Source organism: Triturus cristatus, chromosome 2_1, assembly GCF_964204655.1.
Source record: "Triturus cristatus chromosome 2_1, aTriCri1.1, whole genome shotgun sequence".
In the NCBI taxonomy this organism is placed as follows: Eukaryota; Metazoa; Chordata; class Amphibia; order Caudata; family Salamandridae; genus Triturus; species Triturus cristatus.
The window spans coordinates 624,940,773-624,967,246 of record NC_140581.1 but is presented as its reverse complement, the minus strand read 5'-3'; positions in this window follow the sequence as shown (position 1 = coordinate 624,967,246).

The window sequence follows — 26,474 nt, the reverse complement described above, 5'->3', positions numbered from 1 at the left end:
AAGCACATGTGCAAGCCACAGATGTGACCATGAAAATGAAATGTTTACAGAGATGTTCACAAATTGTTAATCATGACACACCCAGTTAGCTGCAAAGGATGACATGGATACCAACCAGAATAGGATACATATCTCATGGACCACATGGAGTACCTCACGTCAACACCTCAGCATTCAACATTGGAAATCCAACATTATAACTGCAAGGTCATGGTAAACATCATCAACATAATGTACAGCTAAATCAAATTCACAAGGATAAATATAAATGCTTTATTCAGCCAAATTTCAATGCAAATGCAAATGTCCTTTCAAAACAAAGGTCAATGGCCAGTCCATATCCAAATGTTAACAATGTGATTTGAGTGACAACTGTCACACGTTGCTTGCCTGCACTGGTGAGGACAGGGGACATCCACTCGGAGGGGCATACATAGGGGCAGGCCAGGCACCACAGGGACAAGATCAGGGCTCAGCAGAAGGAGGCAGTGAAGGGAGCGGAATGGGGTTCAGGTGAGGTCGGCAGGACAGAAGGGAGGGCCACGGTCCCCACATCAGTGGCACAAACAGTCTGACCGGGGGGTGGGGATGGAAGAGCAAGGGGTAGGGGGAGGGCCGGAGCATTTTGGGGATGGTGTATCTGTGGGTGGGAGGAATCTGGGGCAGGGTGTGGTGGGGGAACCTCTGGAGTGGTGGCCTGGGGATGGAGGACGGAGACTGTGTCATGGAGCTGCGGGGCGTGGTTGGGGTCTTGCTCTTCCGGTTCCGGGGGGACTTGCGGGTGGGGGCCTCAGTCTGACTGCTCCTTGTAAGCTGGATCTGCTGGATCAGTGGGGAAGAGGCCAAGGTCACAGAGGAAGAACTTCTTGGGAGATGGGGTTGCAGGTGAGGCAAGGGAAGGGGTCTTGGAGGGAGAGGTATCGGAGGACTGTAGAGTGGTTGTGGATGCCTGTGTGTGTGTTTGCAAACCATCCCCTGTGAGTGTGGTATTAGTCCCCTGAGGTTGCTTGTGTGCACATCTAGACCTTGGTTTGGGTGTTTGTGTGCTGCCTGTGTCTGTGGGTTGGGTGAATGTGATGGTGTGTATGTGCTTGGGACAGGTAGGGTGCTAGGAATCGTGGATGGGGTAGGGGTAGGAGGGGTGAGGGACTGTTGGAGGATGGACACTGCTTCCGTCAGGGATGAGGCCACGGACTGATTGGTCCTCTGTTGGGCAGACATGCCCGATGAAATGCCCTCCATGAATGACACCAGTTGTGTCAACAGACTCCACACTCAGGGCAGCAGGGGACACAGGAGCAGGGGGTGCGGTGTCTGCTGCCACAAAGGAGACATGCTCCCGAACACGGGAGCCTCCACGGACCTCTGGGATGGAAGCCGATGGGAGGGTGGTGATGGTGGTGGCGGTGGCGGGGACAGCCTCACTAGATGGGGTTTGGTGGCTGCTGACACCCGCCTCCACAAGGGAGTCATCCTCTGAGCTGCTGTGGCCCTCAGCTGGGGTGGATGGTGCTGAGGACTCCTCGGTGTGGCTCCACTCGCCCGCCATGCCACTGGGTCCCTCCAACTCCTCGCCTTCTGTCCCAGTCAGGCTCTGTGGCTCCTCCTGGTCCGTGGAGCTGTCCCCTCGTGTGGCCGTGGATGTATCTGAATAGAATTAGGAAAAAAAGAACAACATCAGTCACCTGCACTGACTGCACACACCACAGTGAGTACATCACATCAAAGGACAAGCCATGGCATCATCAGCTGAACAATGCTCAAAGTGCTCACACTGTTTAGAATAAGCCAATTGTCAGTCTCACCATCAACCATGGCACTCATATCCCTCCGGGACTTGCACCCATATGGCTGTTGCATGTTGGATGCTAATACCCCAATGTGCAGACATGAACCACCTACACATTTGTTGGACATGTAAGTGAACATGTAGGAGTATGTCACTATACACACATAACATCTCTTGCTACTGACTCTGTATGGGTGTCAGGATGAAGGGATGGCCAGAGTCTCATTTCACATGCTTGTGATGCATACCAGCAACACTCACTATGATGGTCTCATGTCCTAATAGTCAATGCCACAATGGGGTGCATGGAGCACATTTTAACCCAATGCATGATCACTCATAGCAAGTTAAATGCCATGGCATGGCACTGGCATGCCTGGAAAGTCAGTCATCACTGTCTCCTGTCACAAGGGCAGGGCATCCAGACAACAACAGTATGCACTGTGTCACAATCATAGGTCATGGTTAAAGCAAACTCTGCATCTGACAATTGCAAGTGTCCATCCCCTGCAAACAACATTTCCCGGAACCAGAAGACCCCACATCATACAAAACAGACATATGAGTCTCTGTGAACACAAATCCCTGTACATGAGCACATCACAGTCTGCTGTGCATGAAACACAGTTGCCTGAAGTTCACAGTTGCATACACCATTGTGCACTGTCAAGTGATCACACACCTATATGTCACACAGGTCTTGTCTCTTATAGTCACATTTCAGATGTCCTGCTGACCCTCAAACTCATGAACACCCCAGTTGTCCTGAAAAGGAAGCCACACCACAATGACAGAGAGGCAGACACCTGAAGGCACATGTCACTAAGCACAACCTGTAAGTTGATACACAGGAGTGGGATTACAGAGTGTTTCTAAATGCCCTTGAGTAGGCATGACTGCCCTGGTCTACGTGAAACAGTGTATAGCCCTGGACAGTAGTCAGGTGGCTAAGCAAGTGTGACACACTTGATATACATACTCCTGAGGCCCACAATTTGGAGTCCCCTGTGGCATGGGTGTGTTTGAATTACCCCAGGCACATGTGGCAAGTCAGACCAGCCATTGTAATGCATATCAAGGGCACACACAGATCACATGTCAGATCTCAGGCATTGTTTAAACAATTGACCCACCCATGAAACACACAACAGAGTCACGGTAACAGATGCTGTCCGGAACCTGAAGCATAGCTGATTGCAGGGACACAGTGCCCTAGTGACACAAGCCACAGACTGTAGGGTCCACACCTGTGGATCAGATGAGGAGGGTGCATCACACAATTGAGGGACATGAGTCCTGGACTACAAGACCTACGTAATATGGAAGTGTGACCAGGCCAAAAGACTGCAAATAGCATGTCAGACATAGTACACAGATTAGGCATAGACTTACCCCCTCCTTGCTGCTGTCTGCCCTTCAGCTGCCCATCCAGGTCCGGGAAGACCACCGCCAGAATCCTGAGCATGTGGGGGGTCAGGGTCCGGTGTCGGCCCCTCCTGCGAGGAGGCGACAGCTTCAGCTGGACCCTTGCGATCCTCCGGGTCCAGACCCGAAGGTCCTGCCACCTCTTCTAGCAGTTGCGAATCCGGCGCTTGTAGCCCACCACTGATCAAACTGCCCGGGCGATGGTCAGCCAGATCTCCTGCTTCTGGTGGGCATCAACCTGTGAGGATGACAAAGTTAAAAGTCCACACATGCCCCATATTTGTGCTGCACACAGTTGGATATACATGTTGTCATCACAAAGGAAAATGAGTTTCACAGGTAGTGCACCCATGGAAATAGACAAATGCCCTGCATGTCAGACATGTTAACATTGCCTGGGAAGTTGAAGCTTGCACAAATGCACTTTTGCTGCAGAACACCTGTTCATTACATGTACCTACACACTTTGGGGGAGGAAAGTACTCAGTGAGTACGCTTGCCACTGGTGTACACACTGCTAGTACTGCTAGTCCGACAACATGCACAATTAGGAAGGCAGTGGACTGCACACTCACCTGCTCCACTGGTTTCCCATACAGGTTGCTGTACTGTGGAAGGAGCCCATCCAGCAGGGCCTGGTTCTCCTCCTCAGTGAAGGCTGGGGCCTTCTCTAGAGTACGTGCCATAGCAGTAGCCAGAGGATTCAGAGACAGCAGCAGTGGTATCAGAGATGTGGTCCAGTAGCATGTAGTGCAGGCAAGTGAGCTCCCTGGGGGCCTGCCTGCATTATATCTGTGCTGCAGAGACAGAATCTGTGCCATGTGTCCCTAGTGATAGGTCCAACACGGTTGCATTCTATGAATCTGGCCAATCCATGGAATTGTACGACTCGTACACGTCTTCCGCATCGTTCAAATCTTCACCTTCATAAAACCCTAGAAATTGCAACATTGTTGTAGGTATCCAACTGAATTTCTAGCACACAACTCGTACAAGTTTTTAATCTGCATCCGTCTCCATGACAGTCCAGAGCCAATGAGTGCACATGGCTCGGTCAACTGACTGTACAACGCGTGTTTTGAAAATCCACACGTACCCGTCTCCATACGATTCAATGGCCAAGGCGTGCGTAGGGCTCGGTCCATGCCTGCACGACGCGTGTGCATGATAGTCACCCGCATCGGTTCTCATTGCAGTCAATGGCTAAGCATACGCACGGCTCGCTCCTGAACTGTGCAATGTGTATGCATGATAGTCACCCGCATCAGTTCTCATTGCAGTCAATGGCTAAGCGTACGCACGGCTCAGTCCTGAACTGTGCAATGCATCTCTGTAGAAGTCACCCGTGTCAGTTGACATTGGTGTGACTTTTTGACGGCTTCCACACACAATTACTTGCCAGGGACTCAGGTGCACATCTACCACACTACAGCATGTGCCACACTGTGTCCCATGGCATGTAAGGCTGCATTATCTGTGTGTTTGGGGGGGCAACATTTGGTTTGTTGTGTGGCACTTTTGTGCAGCCACTCCCAGGCTGTCCACGTGTTCATGGGGACAGAATCCTATGTGTGTTGTGCACATTACCACTGTGATGTGCAACTGTACAGTTATGGTCATGAGTCATGGACACAGTTGCAGGTTGGATATGTTTAGGACATGTCACATATACCCTGAGTCCTGGGTGTGATGGTATGTACGTCACAGTGAGACCTTTGGCCACAATTCTGATGTACACCCACAGTCTGTGTGCATGTTGTGTCTCAGATGTGGCTGATCAAATGTGCCCAATGGGAGACAGTCTCTACATCCATGTGGTTTGTGCATTAACATTAATGTTGTGTGTGTGTCTACGAGACATCCATGTAGGGCCTGCAGAGACAACAGTTGCCACCACCTGTGGGACTCACGGTTGTTTTGTGGCGTGTACATGATACGCCATGTCATGCCAGTGTCCATGTGGCAATACAAGGACCCTGGGTATCTGCATGTCAAAGAGCTGTGATGCCTGGGAGAGATCAGGTCTCACTTGTCACTGTGGTGTGTGTTTGTAACGTGACAGCAGTACATAGGTACTGTGACACAGCCGAATGATTGGCCATTGCACTACATGGAACTTATGTGGACATGTGGACTTGAGATGTGAGGTGATGTGCATGTAGGTGACATATGTGTCCATACCCAACAGCACACACCTCAGTACATTGTGTATTGTCATGATGTATCATGTGATATTTTGCATGGTCATGGCTACATGGGTGGATGAATCGACAATCTTCCTTTGTTCATCTCTGTACTGCAGGGCACCAGCTGTCCAAAGACCATTCCCAGACCTTGAAACCATGCAGGAATGCGACTGCATCCGATGGTACCGCTTCACCAGGCCAGTGATTGAGGAGTTAGTGGAGCAGTTGGCGCCACATCTGCTACCTGGCCGGACAAACCCTACAGCACTGACCCCAGAGGTGAAGGGGATGTCAGCCCTGTACTTCTTTACTACTGGTACCTTCCAGTACACTGTGGCTACTGCTGGTGGTATGTCGCAAACTATGTTCAGTCGTGTGCTACGCGATGTCTTGGAGGGGATGTTGCATTTCCTTGACCTGTGCATCAAGTTTCCTAGCCCAGGTCAACTCACTGACATAAAGGATGCTTTTTATACACTGGGGAGGATGCTAAATGTCATCGGATCTATTGATGGTACATGTGACCCTGGTACCACCACGGGCACATGAGCAGGCATACCGGAACAAGAAACATTTCCACTCCATCAATGCTCTGGTGGTATGTCTTGCAGACATGTGTATCATACATGTGTGTGCATGTTTCCCCGGTTCTGCGCATGATGCCTTCATCACGAGGAGTAGTCGCATTGCAACGCTGATGTCACAGATGCCAGACCAGCGTGCCTGGCTTGTCGGTGTGTACTGACTGTTTACCAGTGTGTGTGTTTGGCAATGTTGTATTCCACCCTCTTTCAATACTCAGCTAATTATTCAATTGTTTGTATGTAGGTGACTCCGGAAATACCCCAACATGCCATGGTTGCTGACACCCCTCAGGAACCCTGTGACACCAGCCGAGATGCACTACAATGAGGCACATGGTCGAACCAGGAGGGTGATTGAGCGGACCTTTGGTCTCCTGAAAAGCCGCTTCCGCTGCCTGGACAAGACCGGAGGGGCCCTCCCATATGACCCTGCAAAGGTGTGCAAAATTGTCCCTGTATGTTGTATGCTACACAACATGGCAGTGCGGAAGAAGTTATCTTTCATCCAGGATGACGATGACCTGCTTCCGCCACCTGTGGAGGATCCAGGCCTGGGCCACGATGCCAGTGATGATGATGATGAGGGTGACGTCCGCACACAGCTCATCAACAACTTCTTCACCTGAATGTGAGTTTACCGGGTTGTTATGTCAATGTATTGAGTTAGCATGAAATGTGTTGGGGCTGCTCTGTTGCTGTTTGAGTGTGTCTGTGTGCTACTTGACTGGATGCGTGCAGTGATGTGTCCTTTCAGGTGGTGTGTACTCCACAATAGTGTCGAACTGCTAACTTGTTTCTGTGTAGGTTTCTTTTGACATGTTTTGTGCATGTGTATTGCATTTCTCTCCTGTTCTGCTGTGCTTTTGACTGTGTCTTATGTCTGTCCTTCCCAGGGTACTTTGCCTGTTGTTTGTTCAACACTGACCCCCAACACTTAGAATCCTACACCAGGGTAGAAGTTGTCAATTCCCATCAAGTAATGTACCACACTCCCCTGGACTTCAATTCTCCGACACTTTGTGACCGTGTGTCCACTGTAAAGTAGAATTACCTTGCAACTGTTGTGGAATAAACATGTTGCTGATATGTAATGAACCTGTGCTACGCTTTGTTATGTGCGTTGTCTGTCTTCCCACATCTGACTGACATTTGCTTACCTCACCTGTGGGATTGTTACCACTGACTGTGGATAAGTGTGGTGTCTGTGCATTCCAATGTATTTCAGGTCAACATCATTGTGTGAGATGAGTTACATGGCCATGGTGAGTAGGTGTTGTGGTGCCATAGTGTTGTGTCTCCCTCACATGTGTCACATCACCATGACTCACATTACGGTGATCACATTGCTGCAGTATTTGGCATGCACTGTGTTGTTTAGCAGATCAACATCTCCATGACACATTACAAGTTGGAATCACAATAGAGGCAAGTATAGTGTACTGGTGAGTTTATTTACAAACATGTGTGAGGATAGTGCACAGGATGGTGTGTGCTGTACATTGGGTTTTGAATCCAAAGTTCACAGCAGAGTTGGAAGTGTTGGTAGCTGAAATGTCCAGAGTAAAGTCCACAGTCATCTGCTACATTAGACCAACATGAACCCTCCATGTCATGTAGGCGAGTTATGTATGTCACGACAAGGTGAACGGGTTGCGCACAAAGCACATTTTCCAGCACAGGTTTAGAGGCCCTGGGGGATGTGCATGGACATCTGCGTCTCACTTGTCCTTCTTCGGACGACCCTCTTCTTCTTCGGGGGGGGGGATCCTCAGGTACAGGCATCTGCGGTGCAGAGGACTCTCCGCCAGAGACATCCTCCCTCCCTGTGGCGCTGGCAGATCTTGCGGCAACAGATGTTGTGGCCACACAGGGAGGTGTAGACATGTTGGTGCTTATCTGGCGGAGGCATTGGAGTATGTCCTGATGCACCGCAGTAAGTTCATCCCACTTTGCCTCCATGCGGGCATAATGGGCAGCCTGCTCCTGTTGAATGTCCTAGAGGATCCCCACTACCTGGCCGAATCCTCCGATGCTATCCTGGTACGCATCTATGATGCATGCCAGTTAGGGGTCATCATGCAGTCCAGACCCCTCTGCAAGCCGCGCCCTCTGCCTACCACCCCTCCCAGCACCCCTAGCCACACAGGCAGGACCTGCGGCGGCACGCACAGGTGACACTGGGCCCCCTTGGGTGTTGCTACTGGTGGTGTTGTCCGTACCTTCCTGGGGTCCTGTGTCCCTGTGCTGTTGGTATTCTGTGTCCTTGGTCTGTCCATGTTGACGGGGGTGCCCTGTCTGTTGCCAGATGCTGGAGGCATGGGTATAGGGGTTGTAGATGTTGGTACTGCTGGTGCTGCATGATGACTCACACCGGAGGTGCCAGGTTGTTCTTCGTCATCCGAAGAGGACAGAGACTGATCCACACCAGAGACTTGAGGGTCCACCAGAGTCTGGCACAGGGACTCCTCTTCATTTGCTGCTGTGTCCCCAGCACCACCTGTGTTTGGAAGAGACACACAATGTAAGTTATGTTTCTACAGGCATCAATGGTTCACATGCATGACATTTTCTACTGTACATCAGGATGCGTGTCTGTACACTGCTTTGTCCAAAGTCGTCACGGACAGAGATTGATATTGTTGTGGCACATTGCCCAGCCAACATGAAACATTTCAATGTGCATGTCGAAATGTGTGCATGCCCAGCTTATGTATAGATTTGGCTGTCCATGGACATTACTACTCAAGGGGCATCACGTTGCTGACACAGGTGTGCCATCCCTGTACACATTTGACCTTTAACAAGGACATACGTGCAATTCCACTGAGGATATGTTGTAAGATTGGGGCATGTGTGGTAGTAGATTTTGCTAGTCTTTGTGTGTCACATTGGTGTATTGGTACGACATGGTCACAGTCCGGTATGCCTGTGATCTCTTGGGAGAATGTATTTTTTTCCAGTGTTCCTAGTTCCCATCTCATTTCATACAAGGGATGATGTCACCATCGTTTATGAGTCTGCTGCTCAGTTTTGAACGTGCATATGTGATTTGACTTGTCAATATTCTCCATGGTGACATGGATTGGGCAAGGAAGCACTCTGGCTTTTCAATGCTCATGACAGTGAGAGCCCGTGGTGTGTATGTTGCGGTTTGGCTGCTGTGAGTAGCATGTCTCCTCCAATGCAGTTCAAGTTAGACCTTGTGTCTACAGTGTCTATGTCAGTGAGTGGTGTGTTGAGGGAAGAATGCATATGTTTCAGCACAATGTAGGAGTGGAATGCAGCTCACAACAGCACCAAGTGTGAATGAGACCATGCTATGGTGTCAGCTAGATTGGTGTGTCCATTCCATTCACTGTCAGATGTCCCCTGTCAATGATGTATATGTGAGTTTATGTGTGTTTTGTGCAATGTACTATATATGGATCTCCACAATTGTCATCTGCAAGACACACCTCCACAGCCAGGCCTGGGGGCACCCCTGGACACTGCATCCCCAGACAGTGAGTTTGAACATATGGTTGCAATGGCTGTATGTGCCACCGTGTTTGGTTTGGCCAGTGCATATGTGTGATTTTCAGCCACATCATTTCTCAGGCCCATGTGTCAGACATCTTGCCCGGGCATTATCTTTGTGAGTGACTGGTACCACGTGTGCAATGTGTTTTAGCATAGAAGGTATGTGTATGTCCAGCATCGGTGTTATTTGTTTTCTAGTCAGGACCTCCTTCTCCCCCAGGCCAGTTATGCAATCATGAAGCGTGCCACCATTTCAGTGGGTGCAGGTTAACTTTCAGGATGTCAGTCAGTGCAGTCCAGGTGTTTGTTGGTGCCCAGTTCCGAGCAAGGCCTTGTGCTCCCCACAACAGAGCCCAGTGTCAGACATCTTGTCAGTCCATTCCGACTCCCTGTGAGGTGAGCATGGTTCAGTGTGAGCTTGCTGGGTCATGTGGGTGGGTGGGGAATGTCTGTGACTGCAACTCCCATCATGCTTTTGGCTACAACCCCCTTCCCAGCATACCCATACTTCCTTCATTTTGACTCTGCTTCCCTGTGAGGGAGTGTGACAAAAATGGCAAGATGTCAGTCAGTGCAGTCCTGGTGTTTGTTGGTGCCCAGTTCCCAGTAGGGCCTTGTGCTCCCCACAACAGAGCCCAGTGTCAGACATCTTGTCAGTCCATTCCCACTCCCTGTGAGGCGAGCATGGTTCAGTGTGAGCTTGATGGGCCATGTGGGTGGGTGGGGAATGTCTGTGACTGCAACTCACATCATGCTTTTGGCTACACCCCCCTTCCCAGCATGCCCATACTTCCTTCCTTTTGTCTCTGCTTCCCTGTGAGGGAGTGTGACAGCAATGGCAAGATGGCTGACTGTGCAGTACTGGTGTTTGTTGGTGCCCAGTTCCCAACAGGGCCTTGTGCTCCCCACAACAGAGCCTAGTGTCAGACATCTTGTCAGTCCATTCCCCCTTCCGTGTGAGGTGAGCATGGTTCAGTGTGAGCTTGCTGGGCCATGTGGGAGGATGGGGAATGTCTGTGACTGCAACTCCCATCATGCTTTTGGCTACACCCCCCTTACCAGCATGCCCATACTTCCTTCATTTTGACTCAGCTTCCCTGTGAGGGAGTGTGACAGCAATTCCAAGATGGCTGACTGTGAAGTCCTGGTGTTTGTTTGGCTACAAGTCCAAGGAGAACCCCTGTGCTTCACACGGCAGAACCCAGTGCGGTGTATCTTTGGGTGATATTTCACTACAGTGTGAGTCAATGCATTATACCCGGTGAGTTGTGTGGAGTTTGTGTTGAGGGGTGTGTGTGCCTCCACATGCTCGTAAGTATGGTCAGTTCTCCTTCCCACCCAGCCAGACATCCCACCATGAAACGTGCTTCCATTGGAGGGCGTGCAAGTTGTCTTTCAGGATGTCAGGCAGTGGTGTCCTGCTTCTGATTTGCGCACAAGCCCTACCAGAGCCTTGTGTTCCCCACAGCAGGACCCAGTGTCAGCCATCTTGTCAGTCATTTTCCACTCCCTGTGATGTGGGCATGGTTCAGAGAGATCTTGATGGGCCAATTGAGCGGGGGAGCATTATCTGTGACTGCAAACCCCATCATGCTTTTGGATACACTCACTTCACCTGCATACCCACTATTCCTTCCTGTCAGTCAGCTGCACTGTGAGGTAGTGTGTTTGTGGTGGCAAACTGTCTGACAGTGTTTATTTGACTTTGTGCCACTGCCTTGCTCTATTTGTTAGTAGGTTTGTACATGTCATGACACAGTTACAAGTCACTATGAGATGGCAGGTATTGTGTTTGTCTGACTAGCATACACTTCTTGGGATGATTATCTATTGGTTACTGTGGCTTTGCTAACGGTGCATGGTTTCACTGTGCCCTTGCCACACAATATTGAGTATATTTGTTGTGTACTCACCAGGCTCTGGTATGTCTGATAGACCATGGACGCTCTCTGGTGGGAGGATGTCCCGCACCTTCTCCTCCCAGGACCTGAAGTGTACTGGTTTGGCAGGAGGGCCACCACCAGTGCGCTGACTCAAGGCGTGATCTTTCTCGATGAGTTTCTTGACCCTCCTGCACACGTCATACCACCTGTTCTGCATATCATCCTTTCTGCGCAACATTGGTGCTTGTGCGTTCACCTTGTCCACGATCCTCGCCCACATCTTTGTTTTCTGCGACATGGTGGTCCTTTGGACCAATGTACCAAACAAATGTGGCTCTACTCTGATGATCTCACCTACCAGCACTTCTAACTCACTATCTGTGAATTATGGATTCTTCTTTGGGGGCATGCTGATGGGTGGTGGTGGTGAGTGATGTGTGTGTGAGGGTGCAAGTGAGGGTGGGTGAGTGTCAGTTTTGCTAGGTGTATGTGTGAGTGCTTTTGGTGAGGTGCTAATGGTGTGAAAGTTGTGTGATGGGTGAGTTGTGAGTGTGTCTGTGGTTGCTGTCTGATGGTGTTTATTGCTGGCTGTTGTCTTGAGTTTGCAAAGAATCATGGTCGTGATTGGTGTCCTTTATATAGGTGCAGTTGTGGGTGTGTTTATGTTCCAAGTTTTTTTGGGATATTTATTGACTTTATCATTGCTTGTTTGGTCCTTTTTTAGTATTTTTTCCTTTGGGTTTTCTAGGCATGAAGGAGACGTTCTTCTGACCGAGACGGATGCTGATGTTGGCTCGTGCGGGCTTCTCCGGGTCTTTCACGCTGACATTCTTCTTTGTTTCATGCACGTCGGTCGCGGAGATCTCTATTGCTTCAGGTCCCTGTTTTCTGTGTGTGTCGGTCATGCGGCTTGGGCTCCATGTGAGTCAGTCTGGTTTCACACACATTGCATCGTACTGCGCGGATCGGACATCGCGGGTACGTGTCGGTCAGGTTCATTCCTGGTGCGTGTCGGTGGGTGTGAATCGCGTCCGTTCTTCGGGCGAAACATTGTTTTCCCTACGGCTCGGTCGTACGGCTTGTATTCCATACATGTCGGTTGTAAATCACACGCGTTGCATCGTACTGCACGGGTCGCACGGCGCCGGTCCATGTCATCGGTCTCCGTTCCGGTCCGTGTCGGTCGGTACATTTTGCGGCCGGAATCGGAATTGGCCCCAATAAAGAGAAAAAGGCAGAGCATGATCCAATGCAAGAGTCCTTATCAATATGTACAACCACGAGCCGATCACGAGAAGCCAACTGAAATAGTGCTTCAAGTACTTCAATGAAAATGTTGCACATGTTTTTGTTTCTGGAAGACAGATCCCATATGCTGTTTTTTAAGAATCAGGAATGTCTCGCTAGACCTTCGACGAAACCATCTTACCAGCTTTTACAGAGCTAAAAGAAGTAGAAATTCGAGACAATGTAACAAAAACTGTTTTTTTTAATGTAACAATCAGAACACACAAATAAGAACATGTATTTTGCCAATTGACATAAACGCTAATGATTTGTGACTCATGAGAAATGTAGAGATACTTAGGATGTGTCTAAAGCCTTTTGCTCACAATCAGCATACGGTGTGTTTTGGAGATAATAAAAAATCAATACATTGTTCATATTCAATGTCATTCCTAAAGTTTGCATTATTGAAAGAAGAGTTCTTTATATATTGAACTGTATAGTACATATTGCTCTGAATTGTGTGGCTTCCAAATAACTGGGACAAACAATTGACCATCTCTGGAGGCATTCGCTCTCTATGGACCTCAGAATCTTTTTTACCGGAGCTGTCTGTCTGAAAGAACCAGCACAAAGAACAGAAAAGCCTCGTCCTTCAACACCACCTTCAGGTAGGATGAGTGAACAATCTCAGTTGCCAGATAGTTAATATTTCATGCCACAAGCTTCTGCATAATGAAAGGACTATGCTTTAAACTTGGAGTAGGTATTCCTTTTTTTTGTAGTCTAGGAACATATTAGAATAAGTATCTATTGCATTACAGGTAATTGTGCTTGTATAATTTTCTACTGTACTAACTGTAAGTTAGAAGCTCTAGCCATTCCTTCTGTTAATCCATGACATCAGAGATATACATAAATAGAAGGGCAATTTATGATGCAAAAGACAGATGAGTACACAAAGGGTTTTTGCAGGCGCAAACCCTCCTATTCAGATACATGGCCTGTGACCGCAAAAAACATTTCACAATCCGTGAGAAAGTGCCGTTTTTGCAGTGATCACCTCCATTGTTTTTTGACTAATTCTGATGGGTTTTGACTTTGTGTACTGGGACACTGCTAATCAGGCCCCAGTGTATGTGCCCTAAACCTGATTAAAATGGCTAACTCCTAGCTGGCATGTTTACCTTTCCTAAAAGGCCATAGTATATGGTGCAGAAATATGCCAAAGGCATGTAAAGTTACGTATCACCTGTGGACTGTAGCTTTTATTGTGACATCCGCTAGTGTTTCTTTGTCAGACATAGCTTCAGGCCTACCTTTGTAGCCTGACTGCTACAGTTCAAACCTGCAGCCCAGCAAGCTAAAATAACTTTTGATAGGAGAAACACCTTCCTTTTAACTATTAATCTCACCCTTATGTAGGCCTTGAAGCGCACAAGGTGCAGTGCATGATATTTAATAATAGGACATGTAAAAATGTAATGCTACCATATCTCTCTGGGGGCGAATTCCAAAAGCTATTTTTGTAAGGCTTCAGCTGTCTTATGAAAAAATTGTAGTACAGATTAAAATATAAATTTTGATGTCTCAGGATTGGGACAAGCTAGAGAGATGGTTCAGCTGCTATTTTTGGCATTTATTGAAAATACACTTAAATGCTGGTTAGATTTTTAATAAATACTTAGCAAATATAACTTTCTAAAGTATTCCCTGCCTGAAGCTCCTTGAATCTAATTTGCATTAGCCTGTAGGCAGGTGCCATGTCAGTTTTTTGCCTTAATGAGGTGTGAAAACAGCTACTAGAGCAGTGCTATTGTTTAGGCTTGGTGGCAGAATGAGCTGGTTGTGGAGAGGGCAGCTGGGGAAGTTCCAGGTACTTCATTGACTTGAAAGGGACAGAGCTGAAGTCTGCCCAATTATAGTTTAGCATAAGGGGTGACTCTTGGATGTAGAAGCCTTTAGTCTTTAGGCAAAGATCAGGCAACCGGGCACCTGCCTAGTGGGAGGGGGAGTTGGTCCCCACAGGCTCCCTTCAAGGGCAGAAGGCCTGTTTCATCTTGGGTGTAGAGACAGAATATTGATGTGGAAATATCGAGTTGCATAAATATCGAGTCAAGAATATCAATAGTATAAAATATTGAAGTACGTTTTTTCGTTGTTAAAAATATCGTTTTTTGTGTAATTTAGAAATATCGATTTTGAAAATATCGATGGCAAAAATATTGTTGTAAATAATAATGACTGTATTTCTTTTATGTTTAATGTTTATTTATGTTTTTATTATTTTGGTAGTAATTTTATATGTTTAAATTTATTTTGTAATGTAACATTTGTATTCATTTTTTTTTTTTTTTTCAATTTTATATTTTTAAAATGTTTCCACTATTTGCATTTTCCCTTAGTTTATTTGCTTTGGATTTGGAATATTATTTCTTTTTAAAGTTTATTATCCAGCCCTTTCCCTGAGTTTATTTGGTTTTGGAGTTGGATTAGTAATTTTTTATGGTTTATTATTAAGCATTTTCCCTGAGTTTAGTTGCTTTTGGAGCTGGAATAGTGATTTTATTTACGGTTTATTATCCAGCACTTTCCCTGAGTTTAGTTGGTTTTGGAATTTGAATAGTAATTTTTTATGGTTTATTATCCAGCACTTTCCCTGTGTTCAGTTGGTTTTGGCTTTGGAATAATATTTTTTTATGGTTTATTATCCTGCACTTTCCCCGAGTTCAGTTGGTTTTGGAGTTGGAGTAGTTATTTTTTATGGTTTATTATACAGCACTTTACCTTAGATTTGTTGATTTTGGAGTTTGTAATAACAATTTTTTTTTATGGTTTATTATCCAGCACTTTCTCTGAGTTTAGTTGGTTTTGGAGTTGGAATAGTAATTTTTTATGGTTTATTCTGCAGTATTTTCTTAGAGTGTATATGTAAATTAAAAGAAGAAAAGAGACATATTTCAATTTTTATTGTTAACGTTTTTATTTGCAAACACATGTATTTATTTTTGTTGTTCACAATTAAATTGTTTTTATTTGGTATTGAAAACGATTTTAGAAAATATTGAAAAACATGATTCACAAATTTTTCTGTTAGTCAGAATACATGTTAAAGTATAATATATTTTTAACATGTATTTGTAGTGTACATTTGCAAAATTAAAAATATATCTTTACATACATATTTTTGAAACTCTTTTGAAAAATGGTACATTTTTATTAAGTATAGTCGTGTAATAGCAAAGTAAATATATTTTTACTTTTTTCATTGTAAACTTTTGGATTTTAATAATTTATCATTTTTTATGAAAAAAGTAAAACATTTTAGTTTTGCATTATGTGTTTTTTAATACATTTTATATAATTTTATTTTTGTAGAAACATTATATTGTATGTATTTTACAAAGTTATAGTTTGTACATTTTATTTGTATTATTTACTATATTAAATATTATTATTTCAAAAAAATGAAATATATTAAATAATTTACAATTTCGTTTCACAAATATATTTTTGTATTATATATTTTTTAATTAAATATTGTTATATTTACAATAGGCTTATTCTAAGTGTATATGTTGAAGATGAGCACATTAAAGAAATATACATTTTAATATATATGTATATATTGAGGGGCCGATTCCGATCCTGGAGAAATATTCCCCGTACGAATCGTATCCGGATTTTTTTACGTACGAATCGTACAAGTCCCGTACAAACTGGTAAGTACGATTCGTATGTAAAAAACACCATACGAATCACATTGGGAATATACCCCGACACGTCCTCGGGTCGGAAAAAGTGTCCGACACGTCCCCGGACGGTTTTACGTACGACTCGGTAAACCGACGTCCGAACGCGCAAGTACGATCCGTCCCGTCCGTCTGAATCCACAACCGTATGGTAAAAACACTGTACGGAGCGAACCTCCATAGCAACCATGGAGACGTCCAAACATGTGCTCGCATACGCGCCGAACACCCCCCATGTCCACGCCGTACTCCCAGCCCCTCCATGTCCGCGCCGTATCCCCAGCCCCCCCATGTCCGCGCCGTACCCCCAGCGCCCCCTATGTCTGCGACGTACCCGCACCCCACCCGTGTATGTCAACGATGTACCCACAGCCCACCCGTGTATGTCCGGTGCAGACCCCCACCCCACCCACGTATGTACGGTGCGGACCCCCACCCCACCCCCGTATGTACGGTGCGGACCCCCACCACTCCATTCCCGTATGTACGGTGTGAACCCCCACCCCCGTATGTACGGTGCGGACCCCCAGCGCTATGCGCTGGGGGTCTGCATCGTACATACGGGGGTGGGGGTGGCACCGTACATACAGGGGTGGGGTGGAGGTCCGCACCGTACATACGGGGGTGGGGGTTCGCACCGTACATACACGGGTGGGGGCTCGCACCGTACATAGAGGGGTGGGGTGGGGGTCCGCACCGTACATACGGGGGTGGGGGTTCGCACCGTACATACACAGGTGGGGTGCGGGTACATCGCGGACATACGGGGGTTGGCTGGGGGTATGTTGCGGACATACGGGGGGGCTGGGGGTACGTCGTGGACATACGGGGGGGGCTGGGGGTACATCGCGGACATACGGGGTGGCTGGGGGTACGTTGTGGACATACAGGGGGGCTGGGGGTATGTCGCGGATATACAGGGGGGCTGGGGGTACGTCGCAGACATACGGGGGACTGGGGGTACGTCGCGGACATACGGGGGGGCTGGGGGTACAGCGCGGACGTACGGGGGGCTGGGGGTACGGCGCGGACATACGGGAGGGCTGGGGGTACGGCGCGGACATACGGGGGGGCTGGGGGTATGTCGCAGACATACGGGGGGCTGGGGGTACATCGCGGACATACGGGGGGGCTGGGGGTACGGCGCAGACATACGGGGGGCTGGGGGTACATCGTGGACATACGGGGGGCGTTCGGCGCGTACCGGGCCCCTTTTCCTCACGCTTCGCGGCGTACTTAGCTTTTCCGGCACTTTTTGTGTGCCGTAAAAATATGGCCGTCCGGAGTGCTGTCGGTACGAATCGTACTTGCTGGTACGTAAAAAGCTGCCTGACTCCGTCCGCATGTCGCGTACGTGCCGTCCCGGATCACATTTGTATGTGTTTTTGTGTCGGTCGGTGTTTTGTACGAATCATACGGAGATGGTGTTTCCGTACGAATCGTACTTGCATGTTTGTATGGTGTTTTTACCGGGTACGAGTCGGACGGAGAAAACGCTCCGACCGACGGTTCGTACCCGGTTTCTCCAGGATCGGAAACGGCCCCTAGATATTATTATTTTAGTTTTTTGATAATATAATATGTAATGTATATTGTACAATTTTTTGTATATTTAAAAAAATGTAATAACAAATAAAAATATACATTTAATTGTTTGTATCTTTTTTATTATTTCTCTATTGTTGTTAACGGAGAGTGAATCTTTTTTTTATTTTATTTCCATTTCTTCACTTTTCTGTCAATCAGTTTCATTTTTCAGTCATTTTGGAAGACTGTACCTCGTGGTTGGGAGCTGTGTTTTGTTGGTTACGGTAAATTTGAATTAATTTACTTTTAAAGTAGTTTTAGGGTAGGGCGGAGGTAGTAGTAGTGTAGTTAGATTTGTTAGGGTTTTAAATGTTCATTTTTTGTGTAGTTAGGTGTTGTTTTGGTAGTTTATTGTTTGATGTGTTTGATGTAGTGTTGACGAGTAGTAGAGTGTTGTATAGTGTTAGTTATGTGTTGTTTAATTGTGTTATGTTGTATTTAATTTTGAAATTAATGTGTGTGGGTCTATATATGTTATTGTGGGATGGTGTTGGTTTTTTTGTTGTTTTTTTGCAGGTTTACTGTTTGGTGAATGGATGGTGCTGAAGACTCTTTTCATTACTTTTTTATATTTCCTTTTATTTTTTGGGTTTGTTGGAGCGTATTTTTTTTCAAGCAAATTTTCAGGTTTTTGAGAGTATTGATATTAATAGGATTGCGTCGTTGGAGCCTTTTTTCTACATTTGTATTTTAAAATTTTTTTGGGGCTTTCTTTTCGAATGGGTTTGTGTTTCGATTTGTCTACTATGGATTTTTTTGTTTTTGAGGACCATCTACTGCGACATAACTGTAAGTATTATTTTTATTATTATGGGTAGGAAATGTTTTTGGTTACATTTGGTTTGTTTGTTTCTTTTTTATTTGATTAATTATATTATGTCATATTTATATGTAAATTTTTAATTTTTAAATGACATAAATATAATTACTAATTTAAACTAGAGTAGTATTATGTTGTTTACGTTTTTTGTCATTTTAAAATGTTTTATGATGTTTAGCATTGTTTTTTGATTATATTATAGATTTAGCTTTCATGTCTAGGTATTCTAGCCCTTTGGTGTTTGGAAATAGTCAAGTTTTGTGTTGTAGATATTCATACATTGTTTTTATTTGTCTACCGAATTTAAGGCCTATTTTAGTTAGGGTTTGTTCTAGCCTTAGCTCTTGCTAGCTGTGTTCTTTTTTATGGCTTCTATTAGTTTGTGTAAGGTTGGTTGTCCTCTTACTATTGTGGCTTGGAAGGCATTATGCCATCCTCTCTCTGCATTCTTAGTTTTAGCTTTTTGAGCTAGTGTGCTATCATAGACGTTCCACCAGGGGATTTGGAACTTTGGTTGCCTTCGGTGCCCTGACCTATTTTCGTTCCCACCCAGGTGTCTCCAAAGTAGTCAAGGAAGGGTGTTAGTTTTGCTTTGTTGGCTTGTTAGAAAGGGTTTTCAAGAAGTATATTATAGTGATTGGCTACTTCTGTTGTTGGTACATAGGCCAGGGCTATTAATTTTTTGATTTGTAAAGCACAGTTGATATTTGTGGCGTAATCTATACTTAGAGTAGATTTTTGGAGGTGTCTCCGGATACTTTGGTTGAAGTGATAAGAGCAACCTTGTATTGCAGTGTATGGGTATATTTTTTAAATTGACTGAATCATTGCTTGTTCAAAGACAATTATTATTTTTTGTGGGAAGTAGTTGTCGGTGTGTTGTTTGATTATTGTAGGAAGTTCTTTGTAGGTGGTATTTTGCTTGTTGGTGAGTAGTATGTATATGAAGGGGGTGTTAGTGTCTTCATATTCGCTGTGGATCGTACAGAGTTAGTAAAAGGGTTTGGGGCAAACTTTGAATGTACCATCCATCATCCATGTTTCGCAATGTTTTAACTTTTGAATGTTGGTAGCAAAGATGATAATTCGTTTTTCATGATTGTTATTGTCATGAAGAATGAATTCCTCATCTTTGTATGTGACAGTGTATTCTTGTAATATTTCGATTTCTGCAAAAGTTTGAGGGATGGTTGGTGTTTGAGCAGTAGCTCTTTTAGTTCTTACTATTAGCTGTTTTAGAGTGGTGATGGATGGTAGTTGTCCTGTCACATGTTCAGGAACCCTAGTTAGTAAGTTTTTTAATATTTGGGTACTGGTCTGTTGGGAGCTTGTGCTTGCTTCTTTGATGGTTTCTAAAGCATCTCTTACCTCGATTTCTGTGACATTGGAGGGATTGTTGTGTTCCCTGACATTAATAATATTTGTTTCAACTGTTGTGGCTCTCCCATAGCAAGAACTGGAGTAGTATTTACTAAATTTCCAATGGATTTTGTTTTCTGTTATTTTCTCTTGCTTGTAAGTATAGCCCATGTAGCACCGAAGCAGTATTCCCTTTTGTGATGTGATTAATTTTCCTCCTTCTTCCATTTTTTGTATATCTGTGAATATATATATATATATATATATATATATATATATATATATATATATATATATATATATATATATATATATATATATATATATATATATATATATATATATATATATATATATATATATATAATAAGGTATTGAAGATTAAACATGTTTTTATGATTATTATATTGTAAAATAAATTACATTTGTCTTCCTTTGATTTTCTTGTTGGATTTGTTTCATGTTTGTGGTTTATTCACTGGTTTCTTTTTTTCTGTTGGTTTAAAAGGAAAATTATATTTTTATTAATGTGATACATATTATATCGGAAGGGCACTGAACGTGATCCAGCCGGAAAAACTGCGAGCGGTACGCTTTTTTTCTGCTCGACTCATACAGCTGTATGAGTGAGCAAGTACGATGCGAGCTACGTGAAATTCACCGACCGAGTAATTTCCAGGTCCGAACCGCTCCATACGTCTCAGTCATAAGCTAACTGTGGCATGCAATGGATGCGATTCTCGACTGAGCCAGTACGATGCATGCGTCGGACAGCCGGTGCGAGCCGGAGTGTCCGGCTCGCAAACCGTCTGGGTGGTTGTCTTTGGGGGTCCACATCGGACCCCCTGTCACCCGCAGCCCTACGACTCGGACACAGGGGGAGACCTAAGGGTGGCATTGACGCATACCCACTGTAGGGGGCGCCCTTGTGTGAGATGTAGCCATTCAGTCAATGGGAGCCCATGTACGCGTCGTACGACCGGCTCCCATTCACTTCTATGGAAGTCCGACCGAACCGAGTCCGGCAGCATACGGCCGAATTGTATTCGCTCGGTCAGACTGCAGGACTCCTGGTGGGTCAGAAAATACTGCTTCCCGACCCGGATCGGAATCGGCATCTTAGTTTGATTATTTCATTTATTTAGTCTCTATTTTTATTCAGCTGTAAAAAACATAATTACTATTTTTAGTTGATGAATTTTATTTTTGTTGATGTTGTTTTGTTTTCTGTGGAAGCTGTTAGGAGAAAAGTATTTGTTAGTTATATTTTGCTTCTTTATTATTTATGTTATTTGTTTACTCTTTTGGTTAAGTTATGTACTTACTTTATTTTATATTTTTCATTATTGTTGATTTTGTACTTATTTTGGAACTAAATCATTGTTTTGAATTTTCTTGGTGGGGTTTTAGTGAAGTATAATCTGCGACATATAAAGAAAAACATGTTATAGTTTTAGTTAATTTGTTTATATTTTTTAAGCTAATTTTATTTATTTAGTTAAAAAGTTTTTTTCTGAATAGTTAATCATGTATTTTGTTTTCGTTCTGTTTTCTTTCTCGCAAAGTTTTGTGATTCTTGAGTGTTTGTCCATTTCACGGTTAATTTTGTGAAAATGTATTGATTACTTTTAAAGTGTTTATTTAATTATTTAGAATTTTCTACTGGTTTTTGTTGGTGTAGTTTAAATGTATTGGTTGAGATAGCTTTTTTGAATTTTTTGGAGGTTATAATTTAACTTGTTTAATATTAATTGTGATTATTTAATATTTGTTATTAGTGTAATTAAAGTGTATGTGTAAATAAATGGTATATTGTTTTATATTTTATATATATATATATATGTTTGTTTATTTTTGATAGTTGTTATTTTTTAATGTTGTATTGGTTTTTTTGTTTTTTTGTTTTTTGTTTTTCAGTGTATTTGTTTGTTTTTTAGTTTCATTAATTTTGTAATTTATTTTAGTGTTTGTTTTTAATGTTTGGTATCTGTTATTTTATTATATTATTTAAAATTGTTTATTTTTATTTTTAAATGTTATTTTTGGGAATTGTTAATATGTTTTTTTTCGATAATTGTGTTGTCGATATTATTTATATCGATATTTTTGTTGTGTTATATATTATAATGTTATCACCATTTTTTTTAACTATATGTTTTATCGATGTTTGTTTCATTTCAATTTTGTGTATTGGGTGCCAATATTTTTGTATACGATAATATTGACTCCATATTTTTGTAGTTTGATGTTATAGGGGTCGATGTTGTATCAGTGATCCGTCATCTTGGATTTCACTTATAATAGTGCAGTCTATGATAGTTTGCAGTAATACAAACAGGACGTGCTGTAAAAGAGGGCAAGGGTGGCCCCAAGAACATTTTCTCCATTAATTGAAGATTGTTGAGGAGTCAAATGTATCATTTTAAAAAGTTTGGTGTAAGCGTCTGTCACCATTGGCGGATGAACACAAAAATCTTTTAAAATGACTTTATACGAACCACTATGATGCAGTTCATACAAATCCATACAGTTCTTCACCGGGTCTGTTCTGAACTCCCAATTTGGTGGGAGGGGCAAAGGCAGGGTGGCATATGCAAAGCCTTCCAACACCTGTTCAACTTCCCTGGGTGTGAAATTTGAACTATTCCAACTCTGGTATTTCTTGGTAACACCAATGAATTCAGTAGGGCTTTACCCAACAGCTATCTGGCTTTCAGAGCACTTGCTCGGACACAGTCTGCAATCTGGCCCTGCAGAAGGATTTTGACTTCTATTTCAGAGACTAAGGGGGTCATTAGTATGGCGGGCGGACCGGGAAACGGGACCGCCCGCAATGCTTTCAGCGGTCCCGCACCTACAATTAGGATGCACCCGCCACACTGGTGGGTGCATCCCGCATTTGTAACATTGCGGCTGACGGTGCTGAGTTGTACCTTTCAATGCACAACGTGACAGGGACCGCGTGGTGCCTGCCATGCTGTACATTGAAATGGTACCCCCATGTGCACCCCCTTACCCCCAGAATCCCTGGGGGCCTGCTAAAGGCCCCCATTGTCGAAGACCGCATGCGTTGCTGCCACGGAAAGGCATGTCCTCGCCTGCATACTAATATGCATGGCGGTGTCTACCAGACACCGCCACCATATTAACAGCTTTTCCGCCCGGTAGGCAATCGGGCGGATTGCCTACAGGTGGAAAACCGGCGGACGGTCTATCCGTCCGCCGGAGTCCCCCCGCCGTAGTAATATGGCGGGGGGAATTGGCATGCGGGCCGGCATAAATGTCAGGCAGATCGCCACCACCATGCGGGCTGTGGCGATCCACCCGACATGCTAATGGGCCCCTTAGTCAGAAGATAAAATCTTTGATAAGAACGAATCCGCTTGACACATCTGTCTTGCGCTCCATCACACACAAAAAGCACTTTTTATTACCTCTTTGCTTCTACCTGGTACTTTTACTTTAAATCATTAAAAAAATCCTATCTCTGTTTCCCCTATTGGATTATTATCATTTTGGTGTCATATTGTTTGTCTCTACTATAAACTGGAGTGGGATTTTTATTGTGCTGAGATTTTGACTTTTTAACAGTGCTGGTACTTCTACACATTTTATATAAATTGAGGATGTCTTCTCTGTGCCATAGCTACCAGGGTTCAGCTCCAGTTTAAATTACTGAAACCTTTCCCTTTAACTACTAGGTTAGTGACTTTGTTACTGGTGGGTGACTACTATCCACCCCAATTAATAATACTCATGTGTTTTAAACCCGTTTTGTACATCAGAACATTTTTTAAATAACTAGCCAGTTAAAAATTGAAAGGGGCTTGTTAGGGGGACTCCTTTCAAACTGCAAATCAATAACCTATGTATCTATAGTTTGTGACCGTAGTTCTACCTGTAAACCATTGATCTGTTTTTTAGCCCTTCCTTTCTGAAACTGGTGGGGCATCTTCAAGAGGATTAGGCAGTGGTCCAGTGTTAATGAATTTTTCAGCAAACAAATGTTTTTTTAGCAGATCTGATTATTTTAAGGAAGGATGGAGGTCTGCTGTTCTTAGCAGGCGACCTTCACTATGATATTAGCCTGCTAAGTAATGGACTAGCAAACCAAAAAGGAGATCTCAACTTGCAACCTGTCTAGTGAATATTTATAGGTAAGTCGTTCTGTGACCCTATACGATTTGGTAGTTTGTGATCCAACCTATTTGTACATAGGTGGTTTGGCCAAATATAATATTGGTTGCAAATTGTGAAATTTGTCATTGTTTTTAAAGACAGGTTATGAGTGCATCTGGCCCTCACTTCTTCTATTATGTCTGAGGCTGTCAAAATAATACACAATCCTTGCTATTTAGCCAACCACAGGCTAAATAATAGAGATGATGCCAGATAAATAGTATTAAGTAGGTCTATGATTTAGCTGGCCATTAAGAAAAAAGTGACAACAAGCAATGGTAGGATGGTGGCCATCCTGTAATGGGGATGCAACATGTGTAACACATTTCAATGTAAGTGCATATACAAATGTAGAATAGCTTGTACAGAGGTAAGTGCATGAATTTATTACAGAAGAAAATAGCAGTAAAATACATTTTGAATAAAAACATTTAGGTTATTTTAATATTCAGATAAGAAATATAGGAATTGCATTTCTATTTCAGGAGCTTCAGAATATTGCACACAGATCTTTTGCACTGTAGCATAGGAATATTTGGCTGTCTGCAAAGAATAATGAGTATAGATTTGAAGCATGTTACATAAATGTTGTATTCACTCGTGAAAATACGTAGTTTTTTTAATTCATGATCTTCCTTTTGGTGATTTGTGATGGTTGGGCTCTGTAAGAGCTTCTTATGGAAGGCCTTGGGCTAGATCTAGGCTTCTTTTTAAGGGGGTTGTACTTGCTTAGCAATTCAAACCTGTAAACACAGCAGCAGTCAGAAGACAGACAGGTAGTATTCTGGGCCCCAGAGGCAGAGACACGTACAATAGGCAATAGGTGCTTTGAGGCACAGTCCTTTCGGACACTCGCAGGAGGTAATTTGAGTAGTGGAGCTTCTATGGAATGGAGAAGTAAAAGTAGGTGAGAAAAAAGTAATGCATCTGGATAATTCACAAAAGCTGTTCACTCTGCTGCCTGTGACTAAACATAGCATTCACCCAGAAGAGTGTGATTTAAGATATAGATTCTTATTTGTCTCATGTCATGCAGAACCCTTTCAACCACAGTAGGCAAGGTCCTGACTCAACTGAGCACTGATTTCTGTCCTTGACAGTGCTGTCTCAGCAAAATAAATCCTTAAGTCAAAAAAATATAAACCTCTGGGTGACTGGTTTGAAGGCTGTACCTGAATAAAGTAATTGTGGAGGGGGTCTGAGGAAGGAAGGAGTAGGACCAGTCTAAGCAGGATAATGACGAGTGGGAGAATATGGGCCAGAAGTTAGACCACTAGGAGGGCTAGGTGAACTACAGCCAAAAGGACCAGGACAAGAAAAACATGTCCAGGGAAACCTAATGCACAAGGACAAGGGTTACCAATGCCAGAGTGAACTAGGAACAAATAGACAATAAAGAATAGGACAAGGAAAAGCAGGACTAGGGGTATGTGAACCAGGGTGCGAAGGATCAGGAGGATGTGGTCCAGGGGGATCTCGACCCAGTGAACAGGGGCCCAAAGGCACAGAAATACCAGTGGTAGAAGTAGCAGAAGTCCAAAGACCATAACTTCTGGGAAGGACAGGAGGGCCTGGGAGAACTAACCAGGACCAGAGAAATGAGGAAAATCAGGGCCAGGTAGAAAGACCAAAGAGGACCAGTACTAGGAGACCAATTGAAAGAAAAACCAGAGACAGAAAGACCCAGACCCTCAGAGATCAGATCAAGGAGGGCCATGGCACCAGAAGCGAATGGGTCTGCACCAGGAAGACTACGATCAGAAAGGACCTGGGCTAGAAGATTCGATCCTAGTTTAGAATTGCCAGGGGGGAAATAAAGGGCCAGATAGTCTAGGCCTGGTGGGACCAGGACCAGAAGGTCCATTAGGCCCAGACTCAGGGGATCCTACACCAGGTTGACAAGGACTACATGAATCAGGGCGACCTGCATCATGGGAACTTGGAGGACCAGTGTCAGAGGGATGAGGTTGATTAGACTCAGGAGGGCCATTACTAGGAGAATCAGGATAGAGGGGACCAGGCTCAGGGTCAGATTGACAAGAACAAGGTGGAATAGGCAAACCATTGGGGACCAAGAGTACTAGTAGAACTAGGATGGTGCAGGAGGACCAGGGAATTGGGAGAGCAAGAGAACTAAGTTCAGAGGGATCAGCACCAGAAGACC